Genomic DNA, 12263 nt, shown 5'->3' on the forward strand with positions numbered 1-12263 from the left:
CTTTCTGAGTCCAGTAATGCTGAAATAGTGCTTCTGTTCAAATGAAGTGAAATCTAGCCCAAATCTGCTCAAAAGCTTGTCTCTCTATTAGAGAAAGCTGTTTCATTCAGTATTCAGTGCAAATCTTGCCAAACTGATAGATGCTTATGCCTTATGAAGTACAATGTTTTCTGCAATGCTGTAAGACAGTTTTTAATGTGTTAGAAGTTATATACACAAAAACTAATGTTAGGACTTCAATGATCAAGATTGTCAGTTTACAGCTTTCTGAGTCCAGTAATGCTGAAATAGTGTTTCTGTTCAAATGAAGTGAAATCAAGCCCAAATCTGCTCAAAAGCTTGTCTCTCTAATAGAGAAAGCTGTTTCATTCAGTATTCAGTGCAAATCTTGCCAAACTGATAGATGCTTATGCCATATGAAATACAATGTTTTCTGCAATGCTGTAAGACAGTTTTTAATGTGTTAGAAGTTATATGCACAAAAACTTATGTTAGGACTTCAATGATCAAGATTGTCAGTTTACAGCTTTCTGAGTCCAGAAATGTTGAAATAGTGTTTCTGTTCAAATGAAGTGAAATCAAGCCCAAATCTGCTCAAAAGCTTGTCTCTCTATTAGAGAAAGCTGTTTCATTCAGTATTCAGTGCAAATCTTGCCAAACTGATAGATGCTTATGCCATATGAAATACAATGTTTTCTGCAATGCTGTAAGACAGTTTTTAATGTGTTAGAAGTTATATGCACAAAAACTTATGTTAGGACTTCAATGATCAAGATTGTCAGTTTACAGCTTTCTGAGTCCAGTAATGCTGAAATAGTACTTCTGTTCAAATGAAGTGAAATCTAGCCCAAATCTGCTCAAAAGCTTGTCTCTCTATTAGAGAAAGCTGTTTCATTCAGTATTCAGTGCAAATCTTGCCAAACTGATAGATGCTTATGCCTTATGAAGTACAATGTTTTCTGCAATGCTGTAAGACAGTTTTTAATGTGTTAGAAGTTATATACACAAAAACTAATGTTAGGACTTCAATGATCAAGATTGTCAGTTTACAGCTTTCTGAGTCCAGTAATGCTGAAATAGTGTTTCTGTTCAAATGAAGTGAAATCAAGCCCAAATCTGCTCAAAAGCTTGTCTCTCTAATAGAGAAAGCTGTTTCATTCAGTATTCAGTGCAAATCTTGCCAAACTGATAGATGCTTATGCCATATGAAATACAATGTTTTCTGCAATGCTGTAAGACAGTTTTTAATTTGTTAGAAGTTATATGCACAAAAACTTATGTTAGGACTTCAATGATCAAGATTGTCAGTTTACAGCTTTCTGAGTCCAGAAATGTTGAAATAGTGTTTCTGTTCAAATGAAGTGAAATCAAGCCCAAATCTGCTCAAAAGCTTGTCTCTCTATTAGAGAAAGCTGTTTCATTCAGTATTCAGTGCAAATCTTGCCAAACTGATAGATGCTTATGCCATATGAAATACAATGTTTTCTGCAATGCTGTAAGACAGTTTTTAATGTGTTAGAAGTTATATGCACAAAAACTAATGTTAGGACTTCAATGATCAAGATTGTCAGTTTACAGCTTTCTGAGTCCAGAAATGTTGAAATAGTGTTTCTGTTCAAATGAAGTGAAATCAAGCCCAAATCTGCTCAAAAGCTTGTCTCTCTATTAGAGAAAGCTGTTTCATCAGTATTCAGTGCAAATCTTGCCAAACTGATAGATGCTTATGCCTTATGAAGTACAATGTTTTCTGCAATGCTGTAAGACAGTTTTTAATGTGTTAGAAGTTATATACACAAAAACTAATGTTAGGACTTCAATGATCAAGATTGTCAGTTTACAGCTTTCTGAGTCCAGTAATGCTGAAATAGTGTTTCTGTTCAAATGAAGTGAAATCAAGCCCAAATCTGCTCAAAAGCTTGTCTCTCTAATAGAGAAAGCTGTTTCATTCAGTATTCAGTGCAAATCTTGCCAAACTGATAGATGCTTATGCCATATGAAATACAATGTTTTCTGCAATGCTGTAAGACAGTTTTTAATGTGTTAGAAGTTATATGCACAAAAACTTATGTTAGGACTTCAATGATCAAGATTGTCAGTTTACAGCTTTCTGAGTCCAGAAATGTTGAAATAGTGTTTCTGTTCAAATGAAGTGAAATCAAGCCCAAATCTGCTCAAAAGCTTGTCTCTCTATTAGAGAAAGCTGTTTCATTCAGTATTCAGTGCAAATCTTGCCAAACTGATAGATGCTTATGCCATATGAAATACAATGTTTTCTGCAATGCTGTAAGACAGTTTTTAATGTGTTAGAAGTTATATGCACAAAAACTTATGTTAGGACTTCAATGATCAAGATTGTCAGTTTACAGCTTTCTGAGTCCAGTAATGCTGAAATAGTACTTCTGTTCAAATGAAGTGAAATCTAGCCCAAATCTGCTCAAAAGCTTGTCTCTCTATTAGAGAAAGCTGTTTCATTCAGTATTCAGTGCAAATCTTGCCAAACTGATAGATGCTTATGCCTTATGAAGTACAATGTTTTCTGCAATGCTGTAAGACAGTTTTTAATGTGTTAGAAGTTATATACACAAAAACTAATGTTAGGACTTCAATGATCAAGATTGTCAGTTTACAGCTTTCTGAGTCCAGTAATGCTGAAATAGTGTTTCTGTTCAAATGAAGTGAAATCAAGCCCAAATCTGCTCAAAAGCTTGTCTCTCTAATAGAGAAAGCTGTTTCATTCAGTATTCAGTGCAAATCTTGCCAAACTGATAGATGCTTATGCCATATGAAATACAATGTTTTCTGCAATGCTGTAAGACAGTTTTTAATTTGTTAGAAGTTATATGCACAAAAACTTATGTTAGGACTTCAATGATCAAGATTGTCAGTTTACAGCTTTCTGAGTCCAGAAATGTTGAAATAGTGTTTCTGTTCAAATGAAGTGAAATCAAGCCCAAATCTGCTCAAAAGCTTGTCTCTCTATTAGAGAAAGCTGTTTCATTCAGTATTCAGTGCAAATCTTGCCAAACTGATAGATGCTTATGCCATATGAAATACAATGTTTTCTGCAATGCTGTAAGACAGTTTTTAATGTGTTAGAAGTTATATGCACAAAAACTAATGTTAGGACTTCAATGATCAAGATTGTCAGTTTACAGCTTTCTGAGTCCAGTAATGCTGAAATAGTGTTTCTGTTCAAATGAAGTGAAATCAAGCCCAAATCTGCTCAAAAGCTTGTCTCTCTAATAGAGAAAGCTGTTTCATTCAGTATTCAGTGCAAATCTTGCCAAACTGATAGATGCTTATGCCATATGAAATACAATGTTTTCTGCAATGCTGTAAGACAGTTTTTAATGTGTTAGAAGTTATATGCACAAAAACTTATGTTAGGACTTCAATGATCAAGATTGTCAGTTTACAGCTTTCTGAGTCCAGAAATGTTGAAATAGTGTTTCTGTTCAAATGAAGTGAAATCAAGCCCAAATCTGCTCAAAAGCTTGTCTCTCTATTAGAGAAAGCTGTTTCATTCAGTATTCAGTGCAAATCTTGCCAAACTGATAGATGCTTATGCCATATGAAATACAATGTTTTCTGCAATGCTGTAAGACAGTTTTTAATGTGTTAGAAGTTATATGCACAAAAACTTATGTTAGGAGTTCAATGATCAAGATTGTCAGTTTACAGCTTTCTGAGTCCAGTAATGCTGAAATAGTACTTCTGTTCAAATGAAGTGAAATCTAGCCCAAATCTGCTCAAAAGCTTGTCTCTCTATTAGAGAAAGCTGTTTCATTCAGTTCAGTGCAAATCTTGCCAAACTGATAGATGCTTATGCCTTATGAAGTACAATGTTTTCTGCAATGCTGTAAGACAGTTTTTAATGTGTTAGAAGTTATATACACAAAAACTAATGTTAGGACTTCAATGATCAAGATTGTCAGTTTACAGCTTTCTGAGTCCAGTAATGCTGAAATAGTGTTTCTGTTCAAATGAAGTGAAATCAAGCCCAAATCTGCTCAAAAGCTTGTCTCTCTAATAGAGAAAGCTGTTTCATTCAGTATTCAGTGCAAATCTTGCCAAACTGATAGATGCTTATGCCATATGAAATACAATGTTTTCTGCAATGCTGTAAGACAGTTTTTAATGTGTTAGAAGTTATATGCACAAAAACTTATGTTAGGACTTCAATGATCAAGATTGTCAGTTTACAGCTTTCTGAGTCCAGAAATGTTGAAATAGTGTTTCTGTTCAAATGAAGTGAAATCAAGCCCAAATCTGCTCAAAAGCTTGTCTCTCTATTAGAGAAAGCTGTTTCATTCAGTATTCAGTGCAAATCTTGCCAAACTGATAGATGCTTATGCCATATGAAATACAATGTTTTCTGCAATGCTGTAAGACAGTTTTTAATGTGTTAGAAGTTATATGCACAAAAACTTATGTTAGGACTTCAATGATCAAGATTGTCAGTTTACAGCTTTCTGAGTCCAGTAATGCTGAAATAGTACTTCTGTTCAAATGAAGTGAAATCTAGCCCAAATCTGCTCAAAAGCTTGTCTCTCTATTAGAGAAAGCTGTTTCATTCAGTATTCAGTGCAAATCTTGCCAAACTGATAGATGCTTATGCCTTATGAAGTACAATGTTTTCTGCAATGCTGTAAGACAGTTTTTAATGTGTTAGAAGTTATATACACAAAAACTAATGTTAGGACTTCAATGATCAAGATTGTCAGTTTACAGCTTTCTGAGTCCAGTAATGCTGAAATAGTGTTTCTGTTCAAATGAAGTGAAATCAAGCCCAAATCTGCTCAAAAGCTTGTCTCTCTAATAGAGAAAGCTGTTTCATTCAGTATTCAGTGCAAATCTTGCCAAACTGATAGATGCTTATGCCATATGAAATACAATGTTTTCTGCAATGCTGTAAGACAGTTTTTAATTTGTTAGAAGTTATATGCACAAAAACTTATGTTAGGACTTCAATGATCAAGATTGTCAGTTTACAGCTTTCTGAGTCCAGAAATGTTGAAATAGTGTTTCTGTTCAAATGAAGTGAAATCAAGCCCAAATCTGCTCAAAAGCTTGTCTCTCTATTAGAGAAAGCTGTTTCATTCAGTATTCAGTGCAAATCTTGCCAAACTGATAGATGCTTATGCCATATGAAATACAATGTTTTCTGCAATGCTGTAAGACAGTTTTTAATGTGTTAGAAGTTATATGCACAAAAACTAATGTTAGGACTTCAATGATCAAGATTGTCAGTTTACAGCTTTCTGAGTCCAGAAATGTTGAAATAGTGTTTCTGTTCAAATGAAGTGAAATCAAGCCCAAATCTGCTCAAAAGCTTGTCTCTCTATTAGAGAAAGCTGTTTCATCAGTATTCAGTGCAAATCTTGCCAAACTGATAGATGCTTATGCCTTATGAAGTACAATGTTTTCTGCAATGCTGTAAGACAGTTTTTAATGTGTTAGAAGTTATATACACAAAAACTAATGTTAGGACTTCAATGATCAAGATTGTCAGTTTACAGCTTTCTGAGTCCAGTAATGCTGAAATAGTGTTTCTGTTCAAATGAAGTGAAATCAAGCCCAAATCTGCTCAAAAGCTTGTCTCTCTAATAGAGAAAGCTGTTTCATTCAGTATTCAGTGCAAATCTTGCCAAACTGATAGATGCTTATGCCATATGAAATACAATGTTTTCTGCAATGCTGTAAGACAGTTTTTAATGTGTTAGAAGTTATATGCACAAAAACTTATGTTAGGACTTCAATGATCAAGATTGTCAGTTTACAGCTTTCTGAGTCCAGAAATGTTGAAATAGTGTTTCTGTTCAAATGAAGTGAAATCAAGCCCAAATCTGCTCAAAAGCTTGTCTCTCTATTAGAGAAAGCTGTTTCATTCAGTATTCAGTGCAAATCTTGCCAAACTGATAGATGCTTATGCCATATGAAATACAATGTTTTCTGCAATGCTGTAAGACAGTTTTTAATGTGTTAGAAGTTATATGCACAAAAACTTATGTTAGGACTTCAATGATCAAGATTGTCAGTTTACAGCTTTCTGAGTCCAGTAATGCTGAAATAGTACTTCTGTTCAAATGAAGTGAAATCTAGCCCAAATCTGCTCAAAAGCTTGTCTCTCTATTAGAGAAAGCTGTTTCATTCAGTATTCAGTGCAAATCTTGCCAAACTGATAGATGCTTATGCCTTATGAAGTACAATGTTTTCTGCAATGCTGTAAGACAGTTTTTAATGTGTTAGAAGTTATATACACAAAAACTAATGTTAGGACTTCAATGATCAAGATTGTCAGTTTACAGCTTTCTGAGTCCAGTAATGCTGAAATAGTGTTTCTGTTCAAATGAAGTGAAATCAAGCCCAAATCTGCTCAAAAGCTTGTCTCTCTAATAGAGAAAGCTGTTTCATTCAGTATTCAGTGCAAATCTTGCCAAACTGATAGATGCTTATGCCATATGAAATACAATGTTTTCTGCAATGCTGTAAGACAGTTTTTAATTTGTTAGAAGTTATATGCACAAAAACTTATGTTAGGACTTCAATGATCAAGATTGTCAGTTTACAGCTTTCTGAGTCCAGAAATGTTGAAATAGTGTTTCTGTTCAAATGAAGTGAAATCAAGCCCAAATCTGCTCAAAAGCTTGTCTCTCTATTAGAGAAAGCTGTTTCATTCAGTATTCAGTGCAAATCTTGCCAAACTGATAGATGCTTATGCCATATGAAATACAATGTTTTCTGCAATGCTGTAAGACAGTTTTTAATGTGTTAGAAGTTATATGCACAAAAACTAATGTTAGGACTTCAATGATCAAGATTGTCAGTTTACAGCTTTCTGAGTCCAGTAATGCTGAAATAGTGTTTCTGTTCAAATGAAGTGAAATCAAGCCCAAATCTGCTCAAAAGCTTGTCTCTCTAATAGAGAAAGCTGTTTCATTCAGTATTCAGTGCAAATCTTGCCAAACTGATAGATGCTTATGCCATATGAAATACAATGTTTTCTGCAATGCTGTAAGACAGTTTTTAATGTGTTAGAAGTTATATGCACAAAAACTTATGTTAGGACTTCAATGATCAAGATTGTCAGTTTACAGCTTTCTGAGTCCAGAAATGTTGAAATAGTGTTTCTGTTCAAATGAAGTGAAATCAAGCCCAAATCTGCTCAAAAGCTTGTCTCTCTATTAGAGAAAGCTGTTTCATTCAGTATTCAGTGCAAATCTTGCCAAACTGATAGATGCTTATGCCATATGAAATACAATGTTTTCTGCAATGCTGTAAGACAGTTTTTAATGTGTTAGAAGTTATATGCACAAAAACTTATGTTAGGAGTTCAATGATCAAGATTGTCAGTTTACAGCTTTCTGAGTCCAGTAATGCTGAAATAGTACTTCTGTTCAAATGAAGTGAAATCTAGCCCAAATCTGCTCAAAAGCTTGTCTCTCTATTAGAGAAAGCTGTTTCATTCAGTTCAGTGCAAATCTTGCCAAACTGATAGATGCTTATGCCTTATGAAGTACAATGTTTTCTGCAATGCTGTAAGACAGTTTTTAATGTGTTAGAAGTTATATACACAAAAACTAATGTTAGGACTTCAATGATCAAGATTGTCAGTTTACAGCTTTCTGAGTCCAGTAATGCTGAAATAGTGTTTCTGTTCAAATGAAGTGAAATCAAGCCCAAATCTGCTCAAAAGCTTGTCTCTCTAATAGAGAAAGCTGTTTCATTCAGTATTCAGTGCAAATCTTGCCAAACTGATAGATGCTTATGCCATATGAAATACAATGTTTTCTGCAATGCTGTAAGACAGTTTTTAATGTGTTAGAAGTTATATGCACAAAAACTTATGTTAGGACTTCAATGATCAAGATTGTCAGTTTACAGCTTTCTGAGTCCAGAAATGTTGAAATAGTGTTTCTGTTCAAATGAAGTGAAATCAAGCCCAAATCTGCTCAAAAGCTTGTCTCTCTATTAGAGAAAGCTGTTTCATTCAGTATTCAGTGCAAATCTTGCCAAACTGATAGATGCTTATGCCACATGAAATACAATGTTTTCTGCAATGCTGTAAGACAGTTTTTAATGTGTTAGAAGTTATATGCACAAAAACTTATGTTAGGACTTCAATGATCAAGATTGTCAGTTTACAGCTTTCTGAGTCCAGTAATGCTGAAATAGTACTTCTGTTCAAATGAAGTGAAATCTAGCCCAAATCTGCTCAAAAGCTTGTCTCTCTATTAGAGAAAGCTGTTTCATTCAGTATTCAGTGCAAATCTTGCCAAACTGATAGATGCTTATGCCATATGAAATACAATGTTTTCTGCAATGCTGTAAGACAGTTTTTAATGTGTTAGAAGTTATATGCACAAAAACTTATGTTAGGACTTCAATGATCAAGATTGTCAGTTTACAGCTTTCTGAGTCCAGTAATGCTGAAATAGTACTTCTGTTCAAATGAAGTGAAATCTAGCCCAAATCTGCTCAAAAGCTTGTCTCTCTAATAGAGAAAGCTGTTTCATTCAGTATTCAGTGCAAATCTTGCCAAACTGATAGATGCTTATGCCATATGAAATACAATGTTTTCTGCAATGCTGTAAGACAGTTTTTAATGTGTTAGAAGTTATATGCACAAAAACTAATGTTAGGACTTCAATGATCAAGATTGTCAGTTTACAGCTTTCTGAGTCCAGTAATGTTGAAATAGTGTTTCTGTTCAAATGAAGTGAAATCAAGCCCAAATCTGCTCAAAAGCTTGTCTCTCTAATAGAGAAAGCTGTTTCATTCAGTATTCAGTGCAAATCTTGCCAATCTGATAGATGCTTATGCCTTATGAAGTACAATGTTTTCTGCAATGCTGTAAGACAGTTTTTAATGTGTTAGAAGTTATATGCACAAAAACTTATGTTAGGACTTCAATGATCAAGATTGTCAGTTTACAGCTTTCTGAGTCCAGTAATGCTGAAATAGTGTTTCTGTTCAAATGAAGTGAAATCAAGCCCAAATCTGCTCAAAAGCTTGTCTCTCTAATAGAGAAAGATGTTTCATTCAGTATTCAGTGCAAATCTTGCCAAACTGATAGATGCTTATGCCATATGAAATACAATGTTCTCTGCAATGCTGTAAGACAGTTTTTAATGTGTTAGAAGTTATATGCACAAAAACTTATGTTAGGACTTCAATGATCAAGATTGTCAGTTTACAGCTTTCTGAGTCCAGTAATGCTGAAATAGTACTTCTGTTCAAATGAAGTGAAATCTAGCCCAAATCTGCTCAAAAGCTTGTCTCTCTAATAGAGAAAGCTGTTTCATTCAGTATTCAGTGCAAATCTTGCCAAACTGATAGATGCTTATGCCATATGAAATACAATGTTTTCTGCAATGCTGTAAGACAGTTTTTAATGTGTTAGAAGTTATATGCACAAAAACTAATGTTAGGACTTCAATGATCAAGATTGTCAGTTTACAGCTTTCTGAGTCCAGTAATGTTGAAATAGTGTTTCTGTTCAAATGAAGTGAAATCAAGCCCAAATCTGCTCAAAAGCTTGTCTCTCTAATAGAGAAAGCTGTTTCATTCAGTATTCAGTGCAAATCTTGCCAATCTTATAGATGCTTATGCCTTATGAAGTACAATGTTTTCTGCAATGCTGTAAGACAGTTTTTAATGTGTTAGAAGTTATATGCACAAAAACTTATGTTAGGACTTCAATGATCAAGATTGTCAGTTTACAGCTTTCTGAGTCCAGTAATGCTGAAATAGTGTTTCTGTTCAAATGAAGTGAAATCAAGCCCAAATCTGCTCAAAAGCTTGTCTCTCTAATAGAGAAAGCTGTTTCATTCAGTATTCAGTGCAAATCTTGCCAAACTGATAGATGCTTATGCCATATGAAATACAATGTTTTCTGCAATGCTGTAAGACAGTTTTTAATGTGTTAGAAGTTATATGCACAAAAACTTATGTTAGGACTTCAATGATCAAGATTGTCAGTTTACAGCTTTCTGAGTCCAGTAATGCTGAAATAGTACTTCTGTTCAAATGAAGTGAAATCTAGCCCAAATCTGCTCAAAAGCTTGTCTCTCTATTAGAGAAAGCTGTTTCATTCAGTATTCAGTGCAAATCTTGCCAAACTGATAGATGCTTATGCCATATGAAATACAATGTTTTCTGCAATGCTGTAAGACAGTTTTTAATGTGTTAGAAGTTATATGCACAAAAACTTATGTTAGGACTTCAATGATCAAGATTGTCAGTTTACAGCTTTCTGAGTCCAGTAATGCTGAAATAGTACTTCTGTTCAAATGAAGTGAAATCTAGCCCAAATCTGCTCAAAAGCTTGTCTCTCTATTAGAGAAAGCTGTTTCATTCAGTATTCAGTGCAAATCTTGCCAAACTGATAGATGCTTATGCTATATGAAATACAATGTTTTCTGCAATGCTGTAAGACAGTTTTTAATGTGTTAGAAGTTATATGCACAAAAACTTATGTTAGGACTTCAATGATCAAGATTGTCAGTTTACAGCTTTCTGAGTCCAGTAATGCTGAAATAGTACTTCTGTTCAAATGAAGTGAAATCTAGCCCAAATCTGCTCAAAAGCTTGTCTCTCTAATAGAGAAAGCTGTTTCATTCAGTATTCAGTGCAAATCTTGCCAAACTGATAGATGCTTATGCCATATGAAATACAATGTTTTCTGCAATGCTGTAAGACAGTTTTTAATGTGTTAGAAGTTATATGCACAAAAACTAATGTTAGGACTTCAATGATCAAGATTGTCAGTTTACAGCTTTCTGAGTCCAGTAATGCTGAAATAGTGTTTCTGTTCAAATGAAGTGAAATCAAGCCCAAATCTGCTCAAAAGCTTGTCTCTCTAATAGAGAAAGCTGTTTCATTCAGTATTCAGTGCAAATCTTGCCAAACTGATAGATGCTTATGCCATATGAAATACAATGTTTTCTGCAATGCTGTAAGACAGTTTTTAATGTGTTAGAAGTTATATGCACAAAAACTTATGTTAGGACTTCAATGATCAAGATTGTCAGTTTACAGCTTTCTGAGTCCAGAAATGTTGAAATAGTGTTTCTGTTCAAATGAAGTGAAATCAAGCCCAAATCTGCTCAAAAGCTTGTCTCTCTATTAGAGAAAGCTGTTTCATTCAGTATTCAGTGCAATTCTTGCCAAACTGATAGATGCTTATGCCATATGAAATACAATGTTCTCTGCAATGCTGTAAGACAGTTTTTAATGTGTTAGAAGTTATATACACAAAAACTAATGTTAGGACTTCAATGATCAAGATTGTCAGTTTACAGCTTTCTGAGTCCAGTAATGCTGAAATAGTGTTTCTGTTCAAATGAAGTGAAATCAAGCCCAAATCTGCTCAAAAGCTTGTCTCTCTATTAGAGAAAGCTGTTTCATTCAGTATTCAGTGCAATTCTTGCCAAACTGATAGATGCTTATGCCATATGAAATACAATGTTCTCTGCAATGCTGTAAGACAGTTTTTAATGTGTTAGAAGTTATATACACAAAAACTAATGTTAGGACTTCAATGATCAAGATTGTCAGTTTACAGCTTTCTGAGTCCAGTAATGCTGAAATAGTGTTTCTGTTCAAATGAAGTGAAATCAAGCCCAAATCTGCTCAAAAGCTTGTCTCTCTATTAGAGAAAGCTGTTTCATTCAGTTCAGTGCAAATCTTGCCAAACTGATAGATGCTTATGCCTTATGAAGTACAATGTTTTCTGCAATGCTGTAAGACAGTTTTTAATGTGTTAGAAGTTATATACACAAAAACTAATGTTAGGACTTCAATGATCAAGATTGTCAGTTTACAGCTTTCTGAGTCCAGTAATGCTGAAATAGTGTTTCTGTTCAAATGAAGTGAAATCAAGCCCAAATCTGCTCAAAAGCTTGTCTCTCTAATAGAGAAAGCTGTTTCATTCAGTATTCAGTGCAAATCTTGCCAAACTGATAGATGCTTATGCCATATGAAATACAATGTTTTCTGCAATGCTGTAAGACAGTTTTTAATGTGTTAGAAGTTATATGCACAAAAACTTATGTTAGGACTTCAATGATCAAGATTGTCAGTTTACAGCTTTCTGAGTCCAGAAATGTTGAAATAGTGTTTCTGTTCAAATGAAGTGAAATCAAGCCCAAATCTGCTCAAAAGCTTGTCTCTCTATTAGAGAAAGCTGTTTCATTCAGTATTCAGTGCAAATCTTGCCAAACTGATAGATGCTTATGCCACATGAAATACAATGTTTTCTG

This window comes from Carassius gibelio, chromosome A20 (genome assembly GCF_023724105.1).
Source record: "Carassius gibelio isolate Cgi1373 ecotype wild population from Czech Republic chromosome A20, carGib1.2-hapl.c, whole genome shotgun sequence".
Classification (NCBI taxonomy): Eukaryota; Metazoa; Chordata; class Actinopteri; order Cypriniformes; family Cyprinidae; genus Carassius; species Carassius gibelio.